This window comes from Gorilla gorilla, chromosome 10 (assembly GCF_029281585.2).
Source record: "Gorilla gorilla gorilla isolate KB3781 chromosome 10, NHGRI_mGorGor1-v2.1_pri, whole genome shotgun sequence".
Classification (NCBI taxonomy): domain Eukaryota; kingdom Metazoa; phylum Chordata; class Mammalia; order Primates; family Hominidae; genus Gorilla; species Gorilla gorilla.
The window spans coordinates 14996195-15019634 of record NC_073234.2 but is presented as its reverse complement, the minus strand read 5'-3'; positions in this window follow the sequence as shown (position 1 = coordinate 15019634).

The window sequence follows — 23440 nt, the reverse complement described above, 5'->3', positions numbered from 1 at the left end:
GCTGACAATGCTTAGGATCTTCAGCTGTTCCAGGTCCTGGGAAAAGGGAGAGAGTTAGCTTCCCTCGTTTATGCTGTGCTACTGCATATTATATTAGTAATTATTGTTCTCTAAAGGTTCTTAAAAGCAAATAAACAAATGCAAGGCAAAACATATGATATGCAAGGCAAAACATACGAAATGCAAGGCAAATGCATTAAAAACTTTTGAGTGTTAATGTATAGATTTTATTTTATCTTTTTAATTTCTTTTGCTTAACCAAATAGATTATGTAGTTTTGATTAACTGGCCATGAAATAGCTCTGCCTACATAGAATTTCCCATGAATAATTATTTGTGGAGACTTTTGTGTGTGACCCAAATCCTCCCTCAAAACTGAAGTTTGCCCAGCTATTGGGAGTGTTGGCAAACCATGCCTCTCAGCTGATTCTCTCTAGAATTTATTCTCAGGAGATCTAATTAATAACTTGTCAAGCTGATGTCCATCCTTGGGGACAACTCGTATCTGAAGAATGGCCAGTGAAAGGTATTAAAACTCCATACTCCTGCCTCAATTTAGGGCAACTCTGAAGGGCCACCCCAGCTTCTCAGCTCCCCCTTGAGATTAGCTGAGGTATTTGTTGTGACTGCCTCACATCTCAACTCCCTTTATCCAATTCAGCTTTTTCGCCACAGTTGTTGGTTCCTAGGATTTTACCCAGTTAAATGTTCTCTACACAAATCTCTATCTCAAATCTGCTTTACAGGGAATGTGGCCTCAGACAGGTTTTCATTAGGTTCTGGACATAACTCTCATTAGTCATTGATATGATTCGGCTGTGTCTCTGCCCGAATCTCACCTTGATTGTAATTATCCCCGCATGTCAAGGATGGAGTCAGGTGGAGATAATTGAATCATAGGGGCGGGTTCCCCCTACTGTTCTCCTGGTAGCGAATAAGTCTCACGAGATCTGATGGTTTTCAAATGGGAGTTTCCCTACACAAGCTTTCTTCTCTGCTACCATTTAAGATGTGCCTTTGCTTCTTTTTTGCCTTCTGCCGTGACTGTGAGGCCTCCCCAGCCATGTGGAATTGTGAGTTCATTAAACCTCTTTCCTTTATAAATTACCCGGTCTTGGGTAGGACTTTATTAGCAGCATGAGAACACACTAGTACAGTCTGTTCTATAAGCCCAAGTCGGATCACAGAGTCCCGCTTTCTGTTTCTTTTTTTTTCTAGCCCATATTTCTACTAAAACTTGACTCATAAAGACTCAAAACAAAATAATTAAGCATGGCTAATATTTATTTAATATTTTATACGTGTCAGGTACTGTATTTTGTAACTTATCTTTTAATAATCTTTCCAAATCTCTAAAAGGAGAATTCTGCTTTTTTATAGAGAAAATAAGGATGGCTCTGAAAATGTTAGTAGTAGGGGAAGCAGGGTGAGGGACATAGGGGCACTTTGTGTTATTTGTGCATTTTACCATCAGTCTAAAATCAGGTCAAAATAAAAAAAAATGAGAAGTAGAAGCAGGTTGTTAAGATTTTCAGTGTGACTCTAGAATTTTTTTGTTTGTTGTTTGTTTTGGAGTGTAGTGGTAAGATCTCTGCTCACTGCAACCTCAACTTCCCAGGCTCAAGCAATTCTCCTGCCTCAGTCTCCCAAGTAGCTGGGATTATAGGTGCCTGCCACCACACCCAGCTAATTTTTGTATTTTTTTTTTTAGTAGAGATGGGGTTTCAGCATGTTGGCCAGGCCAGTCTCCAACTCCTGACTTCAAGTCATCCGCCCGCCTCAGCCTCCCGAAGTGCTGGGATTATAGGCATGAGCCACCACTCCTGGCCCAAAGTTCATATTTTAACTACTAACCTAAATTATTTTAAAAACAAAAGTCTCCTTGGACTCAAACCAGGTCAGAGTGACATGATCATGTGCCTGTTTTGTGCAGGGTGAAGTGAGATTTTTATCTAGGAATTAGCTGAAATGTCTTGTTGTGGGCATAATTATTTCATATAAATTCTAAGCTTCATATTGGCACTTAGATTATAATTATCTAAAGAATAGAGAACAATTTCATATAATTTTCAGTGTATCAGGTGAATCAACAGTATACATACAAGCATGCAGATGAATTTCAGTGAATATAGTGGTGACAATGCTCAACAGAATAAGTGTCCCCCACCCCAACCCTGCATCTTGCTCTTTCACTGTCCTAAAGATAGAACAAAATGGTTCAGGCATCCAGCTTGTCCCCTCCACACTTCACACTTTTACTTAATAGCAGCTTATCTTTAACACTTTGTCATCTTTAAGATGTTGCTAATTCTTTCTGGTAGATCCCAGGACTGAGGATGAGGAAGAATGATTTTATTTAAATAAGGTTGCTTAATTAAAAAACAATTTTTTTAGTTTTAAAATATTTTCATTATTTTATAAAATGTTTGTGGGTACAAAGGAGGTTTATATATTTGTGGGGTACATGAGATGTTTTAATACAGGCATGCAGTGTGAAATAATCACATCATGAGGAATGGGCTTTCCATCCCCTCAAGCATTTATCCTCTGAGTTAAAAACTATTCAATTGGCTGGGCGCGGTGGCTCACGCCTGTAGTCCCAGCTCTTTGGGAGGCCGAGGTGGGTGGATCGCCTGAGGTCAGGAGTTTGAGACCAGCCTGGCCAACATGATGAAACCCCATCTCTACTAAAAATACAAAAATTAGCCAGGTGTGGTGGCGAGTGCCTGTCATCCCAGCTACTCGGGAGGCTGAGACAGGAGAATCATTTGAACCTGGGAGGTGGAGGTTACAGTGAGCTGAGATCATGCCATTGTACTCCAGCCTGAGTGACAAGAGTGAAACTCCATGTCAAAAACAAACAAAAATCAATTACATTCTTTAAGTTATTAAAATTAAACATTGTAAATGATATTTTTTCCCAAAGCTTTTTCAAAGAAAAAAAAAGTAGAAACAAAGACACTTTCTACTGATTTCCAGCATGGTGACTCTGTATTTCTAGCATGTGTTAAGGTGAAAAATTGATTTTATGTTTAATACAAAACATAGCATAATGTAATGAAAAGCAAGATTGTAATGATAAAGGAAAATAACACTAGTGCTAATTTTTTTCAATTTGAAGCATTGGATTAAAATGAATTAGGTTATATTCCAACATGTTTATATTGAATTTCTTTTTTCTCCAATTGGTTTCTTTTTATTAATGGGGGAGTGTTGCATTTGTATAAGGTTTCCCTATTATATTCAATTGTTTTGAGATGCTTTTAATATGAAGTTTTTATGTTTTCTTTTTGATGTATACATGTTATGCTTTTATGCTGAATTTGATAATTGGTGCTGTATGTGCAAAGCAAATGTAATTTCCCAGCTTTTATTTTTTAAAGCCCTGGGAAGCAACATAATAAAGTAGAAATAGTATCAAGACAAGAGTTAGAATACCTGGATTCTAAAATTTAAATTAAATTAGGATCTAGTGACATTATAGGTGTTCCTTGATCTTCTGATGACCTGATTCCTCAAAAGAAAAATAAAATAATCTATAAATTGTTTCTAATTCTAAAACTCTATCAATCCTATTTTTAAAATTGTAATTAGTTGAACTCTGTAAGGTCACAAAAATCCCTATTAAGAAACTAAAATAAAATTTTATCATATCTTAAAAATACTCTGATCTTTTTTTATATGCTGACATGAATTCTAATTATTTTTGAGCCCCTAAAAAATATTAAGATCACAGTTTATGTTTTATTATTGACTTTCAGATAATTAACATTTTACTGATAGATATGAACAAATCTACTCTAACAGAGATAGTCATTAGTTTATTTCTCTCTTTTCAGTATCAATAAAAAGTATCGATTTACCAATAACAATGAATTAATTGCCTGAAATAAATGAAACGTAAGCAGCAAAAGTGAACCTTTTAGTATAACTCTTCTTGTAAACATTGACTTAGTTCAAAGGGAGCTTATCTTTAAAAAAAAAAGCGCTAGTTCATGTCTATTGGTATAGATATAATCTTTTGTTCCTTGAAAATAGATCCTACTATACTCCAGACACTATGCCACTTGGTGCAGATATTAACACAAATAGCAGGTGATCATTGTCCTCATGGAGTTTATTTTAAAGAGAACAAAGTGAGACAAAGGCACACAAGCAAAGAACTACAATACAAAGGGGACGGCATCTGACTCAGCATGGAGGTGTCACGGAAGGTGTTGTTTTGCTTAGGTTTTGAAGTGTGGTTAGGAGATGGCCCATGTTGAGAGTGGGAACTGGGAATTAAAAAGATGAGGAGGTCTCTGCAAATCTACATGGATGGGAAGTAGCATGCTGATGTGGGAAACAACTAAAAAGTTCCAGAATGCATGGTTTATAAAGCGTGAGTCAGAGAGGGCTAGACCAGTAGCCAGATCAAGGATATCTCAGATGTTATAGTCATGAATTAGTGCATTGACCTGCAGGCCATGGGAGTCACTGAAGGTTTCAGTCAGGTAAGTGAGCTGATCAGAACAGTCCTTTAGATAGGCCGCTCTTTTGGCTGTAAGCGGGACACGTTTGAAGTAGGGCTATAGCTAAAAATATACAGACACTTCCTCTTTTCTACAGCCCTGCTGGCATCTGTTGTATTTTGACTTTTTAATAATAGCCATTCCAACCGGTATGAAATGGTATCTCATTGTGTTTTGATTTGCAATTTTCTGATGATTAGTGATTCTAACCTTTTTTTTTTTTTTGTATTTGTTGGCCATTTGTATGTGCTCTCTTGAGATGAGTTTGTTCATGTCCTTTGCCCATTTTTTAATTGGGTTATTTTTTTTCTGATTGATTTAAGTTCCCTGTAGATTCTGGATACTAAAAAACAAACAAAAACCAGAAGTAAATAAATTCTCAGGACACACACACCCACACCCACACCCACAGAGAGAGAGAGAGAGAGAGAGCGCCTAGGTAAGAGGCCACCAACCACCAGGGTCTAAACTGGGAACACTTTCTAGTACAGAATGAATGGAAAGGATTCATGAAATATCTAGAAAGTAACGTTAATGAGATTTACATGTATGGAGTGAATGAGGAGAAACAGGGATCATTCAGGATTCTGGTAGGGATAACAGGGGGAGCCATTAGTTGAAATTTTGAAGTGGGAGAAGGAGAGGCAGTTTTAGGGAGAAAGATGAGTTGTTTTTTAGGTATTTCAAACCCTTGAAGCTTCTATGGGACATCGAAGTGGAAATAACAGTCTGTGGGTTGGGACAATAAAGAAAGAAATTGGTTGAAGACTAGGGGAAGAGTATAGAGCAAAGAAATATTTAAGATAATAAACATAGAGAGATAGCTGAAAATGTGGGACTGGATTACAAAGGAAGAGTGATTTAGTTATGAAGCCCAAGGGCTGACAGGAATGGGTGACTACTCGAGGAGTTCATATGCATCTGTTATTGTATGAATAAAAAAAATTATCTGTTCCTTCCTAAAGATATCTTCAACCTGTTTTTGGATACATATGGGCACTGCTTTTCATTCTCTTAGCCCCATTTCTTATTTTAGCCTCTGCTGTAGCAATCAGTTCTGCACAGGCTTTGACCCAGGCTTTGACTAGTTGGTGCAGGTGTGATATGACACTTACCTGGAATGGCCCACAGTTTGTGGCTGCTCTCACTTAAGCAGGTGGGATGCTCATGTAGGTGTAACCTAGCAGCTTGGTAGAGTTTATGCCCATGGGGCAACCTGTGACCACTCAAAAATAAAGCCCTTTCCTCCTCCCAGATTGAGGAGTCTTGCATTATGTAATAAAACTCCTTAGAAGGCCTATTAGGTTCCAATACAGCATTAGGCAACTTGATAAGGTATCCCATCATCAGCCTTCCTTTCTTCCCTCATTCCTCTGCCTCTCACTCTTTCTTCCTAAGTTAACTTCTTAGATAAAATGCCAACTTTCTATATTTTGTTTCACATCAGGGAAAATAATTGTATATCCCATTTCAAAAGCACATAAAAAGGTTACTGTATAGAAAATTTGTCTTTAATAGATTAAGGTGTAATTTTCCAAATACTTTAAAATTTTATTTCAGATACGTTTTTCATTTTTATAAGCTTCATCTAAAAGCAGAGTTCACCTAAGAATATACCTAAGAGCATATTACATAGAATATATTTTATATTTCAGTAGTTTAGCTAGGATTCTTTCAAAATTGAGAGGATCTACAAATATTTCTAACACATTAGTTTTCAGTCTTAAGGCTGAGTCAAGAACAAAGCTCCTAAACTTTGCATTGGTGATTGAGAACATTTTAAAATTGTTATTTAATTCATTAATTTATTTTTAAAAAATTTTCACATTGTAATCATATAGATTTATAGGATACAATTTGATGTTTCAATGAATATGTATGTTGTCTAATGATCCAATAAGGATAGTTAGTGTATTAATTACCTCATGCATTTATCATTTCTTTTTCATAAGAAATTTCAAAATCCTTTCTTCTAGATACTTTGTAATATACAATACTTTACTTTTAACTATAGTCACCCTGCTTTGCAAAGAACACTTCAACTTATTCTTCCTATATAATTGTGATTTCATAACTGTTAACCAATCTATCTCCATTTTGCCCTCCCCACTTCTTCCTCACTGTTTGGTAACCACTATTCTACTCTACTTCTGTATTAACATTTTTTTTTTAAGATTCCACATATGAGAGAGATCATGCGGTATTTGCTTTCTGTGTCTGGCTTATTTCACCTAACATTGTATCCTACAGGGTCATCCATGTTGTTGCAACTGGCAGAATTTCATTCTTTTTTTATTGCTGAATAGTATTTCATTGTGTATGTGTCCATATATATACATATTATGTATAATAATATGTATAATTATAATTACACATAAAATTATATATAATTATAATTAATTTTATGTATAATTATAATTACACATAAAATTATATATAATTATAATTATATATAATTATATATATAATAAAAATATATATTATATGTAATATATAATATACATAACGTATATTATATATATTATACATAATATATTATATATATTATACATGATATATATTATGTATAATATACATGATATATATTATATATAATATACATGATATATATTATGTATAATATACATAATATATATTATATATATATAATTCACTTCTTTGTTTTTAGACACATAGGTTGATTCCATATCTGATTATTAGAAATAGTGCTACAGTAAACATAAGAGTGCAGATATTTTTCAAACACAATGATTTCATTTCCTATGGATATATACCCAGTAGTGGGATTGCTGGGTTATGTGATCGAATAATTGTTTTTTTGTTTTTTTTTTATTTTTTAGCGAACTTCCATAAAGTTTTGCTTAATGGTTGTACTAGTTTACAACTCCATCAACAGTGTGTAAGTGTTCCCTTTTCTCCACTTCCTTGCCAACTCTTGTTATCTTTTACCTTTTTGGTAATAGCCATTCTAATGGGTGAACTGGTATCTCATTGTGGTTTTGATTTGCATTTCCCTGATGGTTAGTGATGTTGAACATGATTTTATTATATATTCGTCTTGACCATTTCTATATTTTCTCTTGTGGCATGTCTTTTAGTTTATTTTGTCCTTTTTTTTTTTTTTTTTTTGAGAAGGAGTCTTGCTCTGTTGCCCAAGCTGGAGTACAGTGGTGCAATCGGGGCTCACGGCAACCTCCATCTCCCTCTTTCAAGCAATTCCCCTGCCTCAGCCTGCTGAGTAGCTGGGGTTACAGGCACACGCCATCATGTTTGGCTAAATTTTTGTATTTTTAGTAGAGAAATGATTTCACCATATTGGTCAGGCTGGTCTCAAACTCCTGACCTCAGGCAATCCACCTGCCTCAGCCTCCCAGTTTTGCCCATTTTTAAATAAGTTTTTTATGTTTTTGCTGTTGAGTTGTTTAAGTTTCTTATATAATCTGGGCATTAACTCCTTAGCAGATGTATAGTTTGCAAATATTGTATCCCATTCTGTAAGTTGTTTTTTCACTCTGTTAAGTTTCCTTTGCTGTGCAAAAGCATTTTAGTTTGATGAAACCCCATTTATCTATTTTTGCTTTTGTTGCCTGTGCTTTTGACGTCTCATTTAAAAAATCCTTGTACAACCCAAAGTTATAGAGAATTTCCCACATGTTATCTTCTAGTAGCTTTTCATAGTTTTCAATCTTACCTTTAGGTCTTTAATCGCATTTGAGTTGATTTTGTATAAGGTAAAAGATAGGGGTCTAATTTCATTATCCCACATATAAATATCCAATCTTCTCAGTACCATTTAATGAAGACACTGTCTTTACCCCTGTGTGTGCTCTTGACCCCTTTTTTGAAAATCAGTTGACTTTAGGTATGAGAATTTATTTCTGAGCTGTATATTCTCTTCCATTGGTCTATGTGTTTGCTTTATGGCAGTGCCATGCTGTTTTGCTTACTATGGCTTTGTAGTATATTTTGAAGTCAGGTAGTGTGGTGCCTCCAGCTTTGTTATTTTTGCACAGGATTGCTTTGGTTATTTGGGGTCTTTTCTGGTTTCATACAAATTTTAGGGTATTTTTTTCTATTTCTGTGAAGAATTTCATTGTTATTTTGATAGGGATTGCATTGAATCTGTAGGATATTTTGTTAGTATGGTCATTTCAATAGTATCAATTCTTCCATTCCATGAGTATATAGTGTCCATTTTTTGTGTATCGTAAATTTTTCCATCAGTGTGTTATAGTTTTCATTGAAGAGATCTTTCATGACCTTGATTAAATTTATCTGCAGATTTCTTGGTAGCTATTGTAAATGGAATTCCTTTCTTGATGACTTTTTCAGATAGTTCACTATTAGTGTATAGAAACACCACTGAATTTTCTGTGTTGATTTTGTATACTACAACTTTACTGAATTTATTTATGATTTCTAGTAGTTTTTGGTCAAGTCTTTAGGGTTCTCACTCTATATAAGTATATATAGAAAGAACCCTAAAGAGAGAGAGATCATATATATCTATATGATCATATATATAGATGTATACATATGTATGTGAGATCACATTTTCTACAAACAGAAACAATCTGACTTCCTTCTTTCCAGTTTGGATCCCTCTTATTTATTTCTTTTGTCTAATTGCTCTGGCTCTGACCTCCAGTACTATGCTAAATAGAAGTGGTAGAAGTTGACATCCTTGTCTTCCTCCATATCATAGAGGAAAAGCATTTAACTATTCACCATAAATAAGATGTTAGCTGTGGGTTTGTCACATATGGCCTTTACTGCGTTGAGGTACACTCCTATACCTACTTTCTTGACAGTTTTTATCATAAACGAATGTTGACTTTTGTCAAGTGTTCTTTTTGCATCTGTTGAAATGATCACATGGTTTTTGTTTTTCTTTCTATTGTGGTGGTGTATCATATTTACTGATTTGTGCATGTTAAGCCATCCTTTCATCCCTGGGATGAATCCCACTTGATTATAGTGAATACTCTTTTTAGTGTGCTGTCGAAGTCAGTTCACTTGTATCTTGTTGAGAATTTTTGTATCTATGTTCTCCAGGAATATTGGCCTGTTATTTTCATTTTGTGCGTGTCTTTGTCTGGTTTTAGAATCAGGATATTGCGAGCCTCATAAGATGAGTATGGAAGTATTCCTTCCTCATTACTTTTGTGGAAAAGTTTGTGGAGAATTGGTAGGTATTCTTTAACTGTTTGGTAGAATTCAGCAGTGAAGACATCAGGTCCTGGGTGTTGGTTGTTGTTGTTGTTGTTTTGATGGAAGATGTTTTATTATTGATTCAATTTCCAAACTCATTATTGATGTGTTCAGATGTTATATTTCCTCACAATTTAATCTGGGTAGTTGTATGTGTGCAGAAATTTATTCATTTTATTCTACATTATCAAATTTGTTGGCATATAGTTATGAGTAATGTCTTACAATCCCTTATATTTCTGTGGTGTATCAGTTGTAATGTCTCCTTTTTCATCTTTTATTTATTTGAATTTTCTCTCCTTTTGTCTTAGTTTAGCTAAAGGTTTGTCAGTTTTACCTTTACACTTTGTCTTATTTATCTTTTGAAATATTTTTTAGTGTCTGTTTCCTTTATATCTGCTGTGAGCTTTATTATTTCCTTCCTTCTACCAATTTTGGGTTTAGTTTGTTTTTGATGTTCTAGTTACTTGAAGTGTATAATTTTGCTTTGTGATTTGAAAATCTTTCTTCATTTTTGGTGTAGGCTTTTATTGCTATAAATTTCCCTCTTAGAACTGCTTTTGCTACGTTCCATAGGTTTGGGTATGTTGGATTTTCATTCTTACTTATCTCAGCGACTTTTGAAATTTTCCTATTAATGTCTTAATGAGACCTATTGATTTCTTGGGTGCATGCTATTTAATTTCCATGTTTTTATAAAATTTCCAAGGGCTTTCGTGTTGTTGATTTCTGGCTTTATATCACTGTAATCAGAAAAGATACTTCATATGATATCTGTCTTCTTAAGTTTGTTAAGACTTATTATGTGTCATAATGTATGATTGGTCCTAGAGAATGTTTGGTGTACAGTTGAGAATAATTTGTATTCTGCAGCTGCTGGATGATGTATTAGTCTGTTTTCATACTGCTGATAAAGACATACCCGAGACTGGGTAATTTACAGAGAAAAAGAGGTTTAGTGGACTCATAGTTCCACGTGGCTGGGAAGGTCTCCCAATCATGATGGAAGGCGAAAGGCACATCTTACATGGTAGCAAACAAAATAGAATTGAGAACCAAGTGAAAGGGTTCCCCCTTATAAAACCATCAGATCTTGTTAGACGTATTCACTACCACAAGAACAGTATGGGGGAAACCGCCCCCATGATTCAATTATCTCCCACTGGTTCCCTCCCACAACATGTATGAATTATGGGAGCTATAATCAAGATGAGATTTCGGTGGGGATATACAGCCAAACCATATCAGGTGAGATCTTCTTTACCTGCTAGGTCCATTTGGTCTATGGTATAGTTTGAGTCTGTCATTTTTTGGTTGATTTTCTCTTCATATAATCTGTCCATTTTTAAAGTGGAGTGTTGAAATTTCCTACTAATATTGTATTGCAGTCTATCTCTACCTTTAAATCTAATATTTGCTTTACATATCTGGTTGTTCTGGTGTTGGGTACATATATAGTTACACCTAAGTAACATATATGTTACGTCCTCTTATTGAATTGGACCTTTTATCATTTCATTATACAGTGACATTCTTTTTTTATATAGTGTTTTTTATTTAAAGCCTTCTAAAATATGACATGACTGTGGCTACTCCTGCTTGCTTTTCATTTGTTTGCATAAAATATATTTTTCCATCTCTTCACTTTCAGTCTATTTGTCTTTAATAGTGAGGTAAGTATCATGTAGGCAGCACATAGGTGGGTTTTGCTATCTGAATCCATTCATCCACTTTATATCTTTTAAGTAGAGTTTAATCCACTTCTATTCAAGTTTATTATTGATAAATTAGGACTTCCTTCTACCATTTCATTCCTTGTTTTTTAGATTACTTGTTCACTTCTTCCTTTCTTATTGTTCATCTCTCTAGTTTGGTGGTTTTCTGTGGTGCTAAGCTTTGTTTCTTTTCCCTTTTTTGGTGTGTGTGTGTGTATCTGCTGTAATTTATTTCTTTCTGGTTAGTGAAACTAACATACAGAGTCCTGTATTTGTAACAGACTATTTTACACTGATAACAACTTAACTTCTGTCACATAAAAATACTCTTGACTTCTCCCCCTCACACACACAATTTATACTTTTGTTACCTTACATTGCATCTTTATGAATGGTAGACTCAATGGAACATAGGATCTATGTCACAACTAAATCAATTATTTAATGGCAGCATTAAAGCAGGCCAAAGAATGTGAAAAACTGGTGTGGGTGTATTTAACTTTTTAAAAACTATGTTTCATAATGTTTTCATTAAAAAGTCTTTATCAGTTTGCTAATGCCTAATTTTTACAACCAGCCACCATAGATTTTACAGGATAAATACATTATTTCAGTGGTAATTGAAGCAGAATTTTTGTTGCTCTTCTTACCCTTAGAGATTGTGTATTATCCTCAGATGTAATTCTTTGATTTTTTTTCTTTTCATGTTGTTACACATAGTTACCAACAATCAACGTGAGAATAACCTTTGAATATTTTCAAGCATTAAGATTTGTTTATACAGCTGCACAATTAGACAACCAACACTCTTGGGTCTTTACCTCTCAGCATACACCTGATTATAAACTTAAAGGTATGATGGGAAAAGTATCAATTTTTCTTGGTCACCTAGATTTAGAAATATGTAATAACTATAAGCTTGGGTCTGCTTCTTCAGAAGCCTAGGAAGTGGAGTGATGGTTCTCTGAAGAGGCTGGAAACAAAGTATGTGTTTCCAGAAGGCTTAATAGAATATGTTGAGACATAGGCCATTAACACAAAAGTGAAAGAAATGCAAAAAATGTATGAAAGTAAGGATTTGAGAAGGGAAATTTTATTTTTAAGTCTAAGATTCCTATGAATTATATGAAAGTAAATGTCCTATCCCTAAAATTAGCCAAAGGAAGCACTTCACTTATCAATGTGATATGACTTTTCATACTCTTATCTAAAGATATCCTAAACTAAGATCCAGTTTTCTAAGAAAAGACCTTTTACTCATGCTTTAAAGCATGTTAGATGATTCCTACCACATCACATCATGTTGTTTACATGTATGATTTAAACTGCATTTATTCTTCAACTCACTGGTTCCTTAGGCCTCTTATCTTTCCTTGCACGCTTAGATAATTTTATGTAAAATTGATTTTTAGAAGTTTAGTTGCTGGGCGTAATGGCTGTCACCTGTAAACCCAGTACTTTGGGAATTCAAGGCAGGTGGATTTCTTGAGTCTTGGAGTTTGAGGCCTGCCTGGGAAAGATGACAAACCCCATTTGTACAAAAATAAAAATATTAGCTGGATATGGTGGCACATGCCTGTGGTCCCAGCTACCCCAAGTCTGAGGTGGGTGGATGGCTTGAGTCCGAGAGGCAGAGGTGTGAGCCAAGATCATGCCCTGCTCTTCTCCCTGGGCAATGAAGCCAGACACTGTTTCAAAAAAAAAAAAATCTAGTGAGATTAGATTTCTATTTCTATGTGATTCAAAATTAGGAGAACTTCAAGGCTAATGAATATTAAAAAATGGCCATTGCTACTTGCATGTTCTATGAAGACAGCATACACAGCAACGTGCTACCTAAAACCCAAGCTATTTAATATGTAGCTAAGATTTCAGATTTGATTGTCTTTGAGGTTTCATTATTGCAGAGATCAATTGCCAGACCAAATATAGACTAATTATGCACTTGGTCTTTTTTCATATGAACCATCCCAGCCTTGGGTATAAATTAAGAGCAAATACGGAAGTCTATACCGATAGCGGTGTAGACATTTCAATGTTTATACAGTTAGCGGTGTAGATATTTCCATGTCTATACAGATAGCGGTGTAGATATTTCCATGTTCATACTGTTAGCGGTGTAGATATTTCCATGTTCATACAGATGGCGGTGTAGATATTTACATGTTCATACAGATGGCGGTGTAGATATTTCTATGTTCGTACAGATGGCGGTGTAGATATTTCCATGTTCATAGAGATGGCGGTGTAGATATTTCCATGTTTATGCAGATAGCGGTATAGACATTTCCATGTTTATACAGATGGTGCTGTAGGTATTTCCATGTTTATAGAGATGGCGGTCTAGATATTTCCATGTTTATAGAGATAGTGGTGTAGTTATTTCGAAGTTTATAGAGACAGCGTTGTAGATATTTCCATGTTTATACGGATAGCGGTGAAGATATTTCCATGTTTATACAGATAGCGGTGTAGATATTTCCATGTTTATACAGATAACAGTGTAGATATTTCCATGTTTACAGAGATAGGGGTGTAGATAATTTCAATTTTATACAGATAGCAGTGTAGATATTTCCAAGTTCATACCGATAGCGGTGTAGACATTTCCACGTTTATAGAGATGGCGGTGTAGATATTTCCATGTTCATACAGATGGCGGTGTAGATATTTCCATGTTTATAGAGATGGCGGTGTAGATATTTTCATGTTTACACAGATGGCGCTGTAGATATTTCCATGTTTACACAGATAGCGGTGTAGACATTTCCATGTTTACACAGATAGCGGTGTGGATATTTCCATGTTTATGCAGATAGCGGTGTAGATATTTCCATGTTTATACAGATAGCGGTGCGGATATTTCCATGTTTATACAGATGGGCAGATATTTCCATGTTTATACAGATAGCGGTGTAGATATTTCCATCTTAATACAGATGGCGGTGTAGATATGTCCATGTTCGTACAGATGGCGGTGTAGATATTTCCATGTTGATACAGATGGCGGTGTAGATATTTCGAAGTTTATAGAGATAGCGCTGTAGTTATTTCCATATTTATAGAGAAATCTGTGTAGATATTTCCATGTATATACAGATAGCTGTGTAGATATTTCCATGTTCATGCAGATAGCGGTGTAGATATTTCCATGTTCATCCAGATGCCGGTGTAGATATATCCATTTTCATACAGATGGCGGTGAAGATATTTCCATGTTCATACAGATGGCGGTGTAGATATTTCCATCTTCATACAAATGGCGGTGTAGATATTTCCATGTTCATAGAGATGGCGGTGTAGATATTTCCATGTTCATACAAATGGCGGTGTAGGTATTTCCATGTTCATAGAGATGGCGGTGTAGATATTTCCATGTTTATACAGATAGCAATGTAGTTATTTCCATGTTTATAGAGATAGTGGTGTAGATAATTTCAATTTTATACAGATATCTGTGTAGATATTTGCATGTTCATACAGATAGCGGTGTAGATATTTCCATGTTCATACAGATAGCGGTGTAGATATTTCAATGTTCATACAGAGAGCGGTGTAGATATTTCCATGTTCATGCAGATAGCGGTGTAGATATTTCCATGTTCATACCAATAGCGGTGTAGATATTTCCATGTCCATACAGTTAGCGTTGTAGATATTTCCATGTTCATACAGCTGGTGGTGTAGATATTTTCATGTTTGTACAGATGGCGGTGTAGATATTTCCATGTTCGTACGGATGGCAGTGTAGATATTTCCATGTTCATACAGGTGGCGGTGTAGATATTTCCATGTTTATTCAGATAGCAGTGAAGTTATTTCCATGTTTATAGAGATAGCAGTGTAGATATTTCCACTGATATACAAATACCTGTGTAGATATTTGCATGTTCATACAGATAGCGGTGTAGATATTTCCATGTTTATACACATAGCAGTGTAGTTATTTCCATGTTCATACAGATAGCTGTGTAGACATTTGCATGTTCATACAGATAGCGGTGTAGATATTTCCATGTTCATACAGATAGCGGTGTAGATATTTCCATGTTCATACAGATAGCGGTGTAGATATTTCCATGTTCATAAAGATAGCGGTGTAGATATTTCCATGTTCATACAGATAGCGGTGTAGATATTTCCATGTTCATACAGTTAGCGGTGTAGATATTTCCATGTTCATACAGATGGCGGTGAAGATATTTCCATGTTCATACAGATGGCGGTGTAGATATTTCCATGTTCATACGGATGGCAGTGTAGATATTTCCATGTTCATACAGGTGGCAGTGTAGATAATTCCATGTTTATAGAGATAGCATTGAAGTTATTTCCATGTTTATAGAGATAGTAGTGTAGATATTTACATAGATATACAGATGGCGGTGTAGATATTTACATGTTCATACAGACAGCGGTGTAGATATTTCCATGTTCATACAGATAGCGGTGTAGATATTTCCATGTACGTACTGATAGCAGTGTAGATATTTCCATGTTCATACAGATAACGGTGTAGATATTTCCATGTTCTTACAGATAGCGGTGTTGATATTTCCATGTTCTTACAGTTAGCGGTGTAGATATTTCCATGTTCATACAGATGGCGGTGTAGATATTTCCATGTTTATAGAGATGGCGGTCTAGATATTTCCATGTTTACAGAGATAGTGTTGTAGTTATTTCCAAGTTTATAGAGACAGCGTTGTAGATATTTCCATGTTTATACAGATAGCGGTGAAGATATTTCCATGTTTATACAGATAGCGGTGTAGATATTTCCATGTTTATACAGATAGCGGTGTAGATATTTCCATGTTTACGGAGATAGTGGTGTAGATAATTCCAATTTTATAAAGATAGCAGTGAAGATATTTCCAAGTTCATACAGATAGCAATGTAGATATTTCCACGTTTATAGAGATGGCAGTGTAGATATTTCCATGTTCATTCAGATGGCGGTGTAGATATTTCCATGTTTATATAGATGGCTGTGAAGATATTTTCATGTTTACACAGATGGCGGTGTAGATATTTCCATGTTTACACAGTAGCGGTGTAGACATTTCCATGTTTACACAGATAGTGGTGTGGATATTTCCATGTTTATGCAGATAGCGGTGTAGATATTTCCATGTTTATACAGATAGCGGTGCGGTTATTTCCATGTTTATACAGATAGTGGTGCAGATATTTCCATGTTTATACAGATCGCGGTGCTTTTATTTCCGTGTTTATACAGATAGTGGTGCAGATATTTCCATGTTTATACAGATAGCGGTGTAGATATTTCCATCTTAATACAGATGGCGGTGTAGATATGTCCATGTTCGTACAGATGTCGGTGTAGATATTTCCATGTTCATACAGATGGCGGTGTAGATATTTCAAAGTTTATAGAGATAGCGCTGTAGTTGTTTCCATATTTATAGAGAAATCTGTGTAGATATTTCCATGTATATGCAGATTGCTGTGTAGATATTTCCATGTTCATGCAGATAGCGGTGTAGATATTTCCATGCTCATAGAGATGCCGGTGTAGATATATCCATGTTCATACAGATGGCGGTGAAGATATTTCCATGTTCATACAGATGGCGGTGTAGATATTTCCATGTTCATACAAATGGCGGTGTAGGTATATCCATGTTCATAGAGATGGCGCTGTAGATATTTCCATGTTCATACAAATGGCGGTGTAGATATTTCCATGTTCATAGAGATGGCGGTGTAGATATTTCCATGTTTATACAGATAGCAGTGTAGTTATTTCCATGTTTATAGAGATAGCAGTGTAGATATTTCCATTGAGATACAGATAGTTGTGTAGATATTTGCATGTTCCTACAGATAGAGGTTAAGATATTTCCATGTTCATACAGATAGCGGTGTAGATATTTCCATGTTTGTACGGATGACAGTGTAGATATTTCCATGTTCATACAGGTGGCGGTGTAGATATTTCCATGTTTATGCAGATAGCAGTGTAGTTATTTCCATGTTTATAGAGATAGCAGTGTAGATATTTCCATTGATATACAGATAGCTGTGTAGATATTTGCATGTTCATACAGATAGCGGTGTAGATATTTCCATGTTCATACAGACAGCGGTGTAAATATTTCCAATTTCATACAGATAGCGGTGTAGATATTTCCATGTTCATACAGATAACGGTGTGGATATTTCCATGTTCATACAGATAGTGGTGTAGATATTTACATGTTCATACAGATGGCGGTGTAAATATTTCCATGTTCGTACAGATGGCGGTGTAGATATTTCCATGTTCATAGAGATGGCGGTGTAGCTATTTCCATGTTTATGCAGATAGCGGTATAGATATTTCCATGTTTATACAGATGGTTGTGTAGATATTTCCATGTTTATAGAGATGGCAGTCTAGATATTTCGATGTTTATAGAGATAGCGGTGTAGTTACTTCCATGTTTATAGAGATAGCGGTGTACAGTTTTCCATGTATATTCAGATAGCTATGTAGATATTTCCATGTTAATACAGATAGCGATGCAGATATTTCCATGTTCATACAGATAGCGGTGATGATATTTCCATCTTAATACAGTTGGCGGTGTAGATATTTCCTTGTTCATACAGATGGCGGTGTAGATATTTCCATCTTTATAGAGATGGCTGTATAGCTATTTCCATGTTTATAGAGATGGCAGTGTAGATATTTTCATGTTCTTACAGATGGCAGTGTATATATTTCCATGTTTATAGAGATGGCGGTGTAGATATTTCCATGTTTATACAGAGGGTGGTTTAGATATTTCCATGTTTACAGAGATAGCGGTGAAGATATTTCCTTGTTGATACACATAGCGGTGTAGAGATTTCAGAGTTTATAGAGATAGCGGTGTAGATATTTCCATGTTTATGGAGATGGTGGTCTAGATATTTCCTTGTTTATACAGATAGCGGAGTAGATATTTCCATATTTATAGAGATAGCGGTGCAGATACTTCCATTTTTATACAGATAGTAATGTAGATAATTCCATGTTCATACAGTTTGCGGTGCAGATATTTCCAAGTTCATACAGATCGCGGTGTAGATATTTACATATTCATACAGATGGCGGTGTAGATATTTCCATGTTCGTACGGATGGCAGTGTAGATATTTCCATGTTCATACAGGTGGCGGAGTAGATATTTCCATGTTTATACAAATAGCAGTGTAGATATTTCCATGTTTATTGAGCTAGTGGTGTAGATAATTTCAATTTTATACAGATAGCAGTGTAGATATTTCCAAGTTCATACAGATAGCGGTGTAGATATTTCCACGTTTATACAGATAGCGGTGCGGATATTTCCATGTTTATACAGATGGGCAGATATTTCCATTTTTATACAGATAGCGGTGTAGATATTTCCATCTTAATACAGATGGCGGTGTAGATATGTCCATGTTTGTACAGATGGCGGTGTAGATATTTCCATGTTCATACAGATGGCGGTGTAGATATTTCAAAGTTTATAGAGATAGCGCTGTAGTTATTTCCATATTTATAGAGAAAACTGTGTAGATATTTCCATGTATATGCAGATAGCTGTGTAGATATTTCCATGTTCATACAAATGGTGGTGTAGATATTTCCATGTTAATAGAGATGGCGGTGTAGATATTTCCATGTTTATAGAGATAGCAGTGTAGATATTTCCATTGATATACAGATAGCTTTGTAGATATTTGCATGTTCATACAGATAGCGGTGTAGATATTTCCATGTTCATACAGATAGCGGTGTAGATATTTCCACGTTCATACAGATCGCGGTGTAGATATTTCCATGTTCATACAGATGGCGGTGTAGATATTTCCATGTTCATACAGATGGCGGTGTAGATATGTCCATGTTCGTACAGATGTCGGTGTAGATATTTCCATGTTCATACAGATGGCGGTGTAGATATTTCAAAGTTTATAGAGATAGCGCTGTAGTTGTTTCCATATTTATAGAGAAATGTGTGTAGATATTTCCATGTATATGCAGATTGCTGTGTAGATATTTCCATGTTCATGCAGATAGCGGTGTAGATATTTCCATGCTCATAGAGATGCCGGTGTAGATATATCCATGTTCATACAGATGGCGGTGAAGATATTTCCATGTTCATACAGATGGCGGTGTAGATATTTCCATGTTCATACAAATGGCGGTGTAGATATATCCATGTTCATAGAGATGGCGCTGTAGATATTTCCATGTTCATACAAATGGCGGTGTAGATATTTCCATGTTCATAGAGATGGCGGTGTAGATATTTCCATGTTTATACAGATAGCAGTGTAGTTATTTCCATGTTTATAGAGATAGCAGTGTAGATATTTCCATTGAGATACAGATAGTTGTGTAGATATTTGCATGTTCCTACAGATAGAGGTTAAGATATTTCCATGTTCATACAGATAGCGGTGTAGATATTTCCATGTTTGTACGGATGACAGTGTAGATATTTCCATGTTCATACAGGTGGCGGTGTAGATATTTCCATGTTTATGCAGATAGCAGTGTAGTTATTTCCATGTTTATAGAGATAGCAGTGTAGATATTTCCATTGATATACAGATAGCTGTGTAGATATTTGCATGTTCATACAGATAGCGGTGTAGATATTTCCATGTTCATACAGACAGCGGTGTAAATATTTCCAATTTCATACAGATAGCGGTGTAGATATTTCCATGTTCATACAGATAACGGTGTGGATATTTCCATGTTCATACAGATAGTGGTGTAGATATTTACATGTTCATACAGATGGCGGTGTAAATATTTCCATGTTCGTACAGATGGCGGTGTAGATATTTCCATGTTCATAGAGATGGCGGTGTAGCTATTTCCATGTTTATGCAGATAGCGGTATAGATATTTCCATGTTTATACAGATGGTTGTGTAGATATTTCCATGTTTATAGAGATGGCAGTCTAGATATTTCGATGTTTATAGAGATAGCGGTGTAGTTACTTCCATGTTTATAGAGATAGCGGTGTACAGTTTTCCATGTATATTCAGATAGCTATGTAGATATTTCCATGTTAATACAGATAGCGATGCAGATATTTCCATGTTCATACAGATAGCGGTGATGATATTTCCATCTTAATACAGTTGGCGGTGTAGATATTTCCTTGTTCATACAGATGGCGGTGTAGATATTTCCATCTTTATAGAGATGGCTGTATAGCTATTTCCATGTTTATAGAGATGGCAGTGTAGATATTTTCATGTTCTTACAGATGGCAGTGTATATATTTCCATGTTTATAGAGATGGCGGTGTAGATATTTCCATGTTTATACAGAGGGTGGTTTAGATATTTCCATGTTTACAGAGATAGCGGTGAAGATATTTCCTTGTTGATACACATAGCGGTGTAGAGATTTCAGAGTTTATAGAGATAGCGGTGTAGATATTTCCATGTTTATGGAGATGGTGGTCTAGATATTTCCTTGTTTATACAGATAGCGGAGTAGATATTTCCATATTTATAGAGATAGCGGTGCAGATACTTCCATTTTTATACAGATAGTAATGTAGATAATTCCATGTTCATACAGTTTGCGGTGCAGATATTTCCAAGTTCATACAGATCGCGGTGTAGATATTTACATATTCATACAGATGGCGGTGTAGATATTTCCATGTTCGTACGGATGGCAGTGTAGATATTTCCATGTTCATACAGGTGGCGGAGTAGATATTTCCATGTTTATACAAATAGCAGTGTAGATATTTCCATGTTTATTGAGCTAGTGGTGTAGATAATTTCAATTTTATACAGATAGCAGTGTAGATATTTCCAAGTTCATACAGATAGCGGTGTAGATATTTCCACGTTTATACAGATAGCGGTGCGGATATTTCCATGTTTATACAGATGGGCAGATATTTCCATTTTTATACAGATAGCGGTGTAGATATTTCCATCTTAATACAGATGGCGGTGTAGATATGTCCATGTTTGTACAGATGGCGGTGTAGATATTTCCATGTTCATACAGATGGCGGTGTAGATATTTCAAAGTTTATAGAGATAGCGCTGTAGTTATTTCCATATTTATAGAGAAAACTGTGTAGATATTTCCATGTATATGCAGATAGCTGTGTAGATATTTCCATGTTCATACAAATGGTGGTGTAGATATTTCCATGTTAATAGAGATGGCGGTGTAGATATTTCCATGTTTATAGAGATAGCAGTGTAGATATTTCCATTGATATACAGATAGCTTTGTAGATATTTGCATGTTCATACAGATAGCGGTGTAGATATTTCCATGTTCATACAGATAGCGGTGTAGATATTTCCACGTTCATACAGATCGCGGTGTAGATATTTCCATGTTCATACAGATGGCGGTGTAGATATTTCCATGTTCATACAGATGGCGGTGTAGATATGTCCATGTTCGTACAGATGTCGGTGTAGATATTTCCATGTTCATACAGATGGCGGTGTAGATATTTCAAAGTTTATAGAGATAGCGCTGTAGTTGTTTCCATATTTATAGAGAAATGTGTGTAGATATTTCCATGTATATGCAGATTGCTGTGTAGATATTTCCATGTTCATGCAGATAGCGGTGTAGATATTTCCATGCTCATAGAGATGCCGGTGTAGATATATCCATGTTCATACAGATGGCGGTGAAGATATTTCCATGTTCATACAGATGGCGGTGTAGATATTTCCATGTTCATACAAATGGCGGTGTAGATATATCCATGTTCATAGAGATGGCGCTGTAGATATTTCCATGTTCATACAAATGGCGGTGTAGATATTTCCATGTTCATAGAGATGGCGGTGTAGATATTTCCATGTTTATACAGATAGCAGTGTAGTTATTTCCATGTTTATAGAGATAGCAGTGTAGATATTTCCATTGAGATACAGATAGTTGTGTAGATATTTGCATGTTCCTACAGATAGAGGTTAAGATATTTCCATGTTCATACAGATAGCGGTGTAGATATTTCCATGTTTGTACGGATGACAGTGTAGATATTTCCATGTTCATACAGGTGGCGGTGTAGATATTTCCATGTTTATGCAGATAGCAGTGTAGTTATTTCCATGTTTATAGAGATAGCAGTGTAGATATTTCCATTGATATACAGATAGCTGTGTAGATATTTGCATGTTCATACAGATAGCGGTGTAGATATTTCCATGTTCATACAGACAGCGGTGTAAATATTTCCAATTTCATACAGATAGCGGTGTAGATATTTCCATGTTCATACAGATAACGGTGTGGATATTTCCATGTTCATACAGATAGTGGTGTAGATATTTACATGTTCATACAGATGGCGGTGTAAATATTTCCATGTTCGTACAGATGGCGGTGTAGATATTTCCATGTTCATAGAGATGGCGGTGTAGCTATTTCCATGTTTATGCAGATAGCGGTATAGATATTTCCATGTTTATACAGATGGTTGTGTAGATATTTCCATGTTTATAGAGATGGCAGTCTAGATATTTCGATGTTTATAGAGATAGCGGTGTAGTTACTTCCATGTTTATAGAGATAGCGGTGTACAGTTTTCCATGTATATTCAGATAGCTATGTAGATATTTCCATGTTAATACAGATAGCGATGCAGATATTTCCATGTTCATACAGATAGCGGTGATGATATTTCCATCTTAATACAGTTGGCGGTGTAGATATTTCCTTGTTCATACAGATGGCGGTGTAGATATTTCCATCTTTATAGAGATGGCTGTATAGCTATTTCCATGTTTATAGAGATGGCAGTGTAGATATTTTCATGTTCTTACAGATGGCAGTGTATATATTTCCATGTTTATAGAGATGGCGGTGTAGATATTTCCATGTTTATACAGAGGGTGGTTTAGATATTTCCATGTTTACAGAGATAGCGGTGAAGATATTTCCTTGTTGATACACATAGCGGTGTAGAGATTTCAGAGTTTATAGAGATAGCGGTGTAGATATT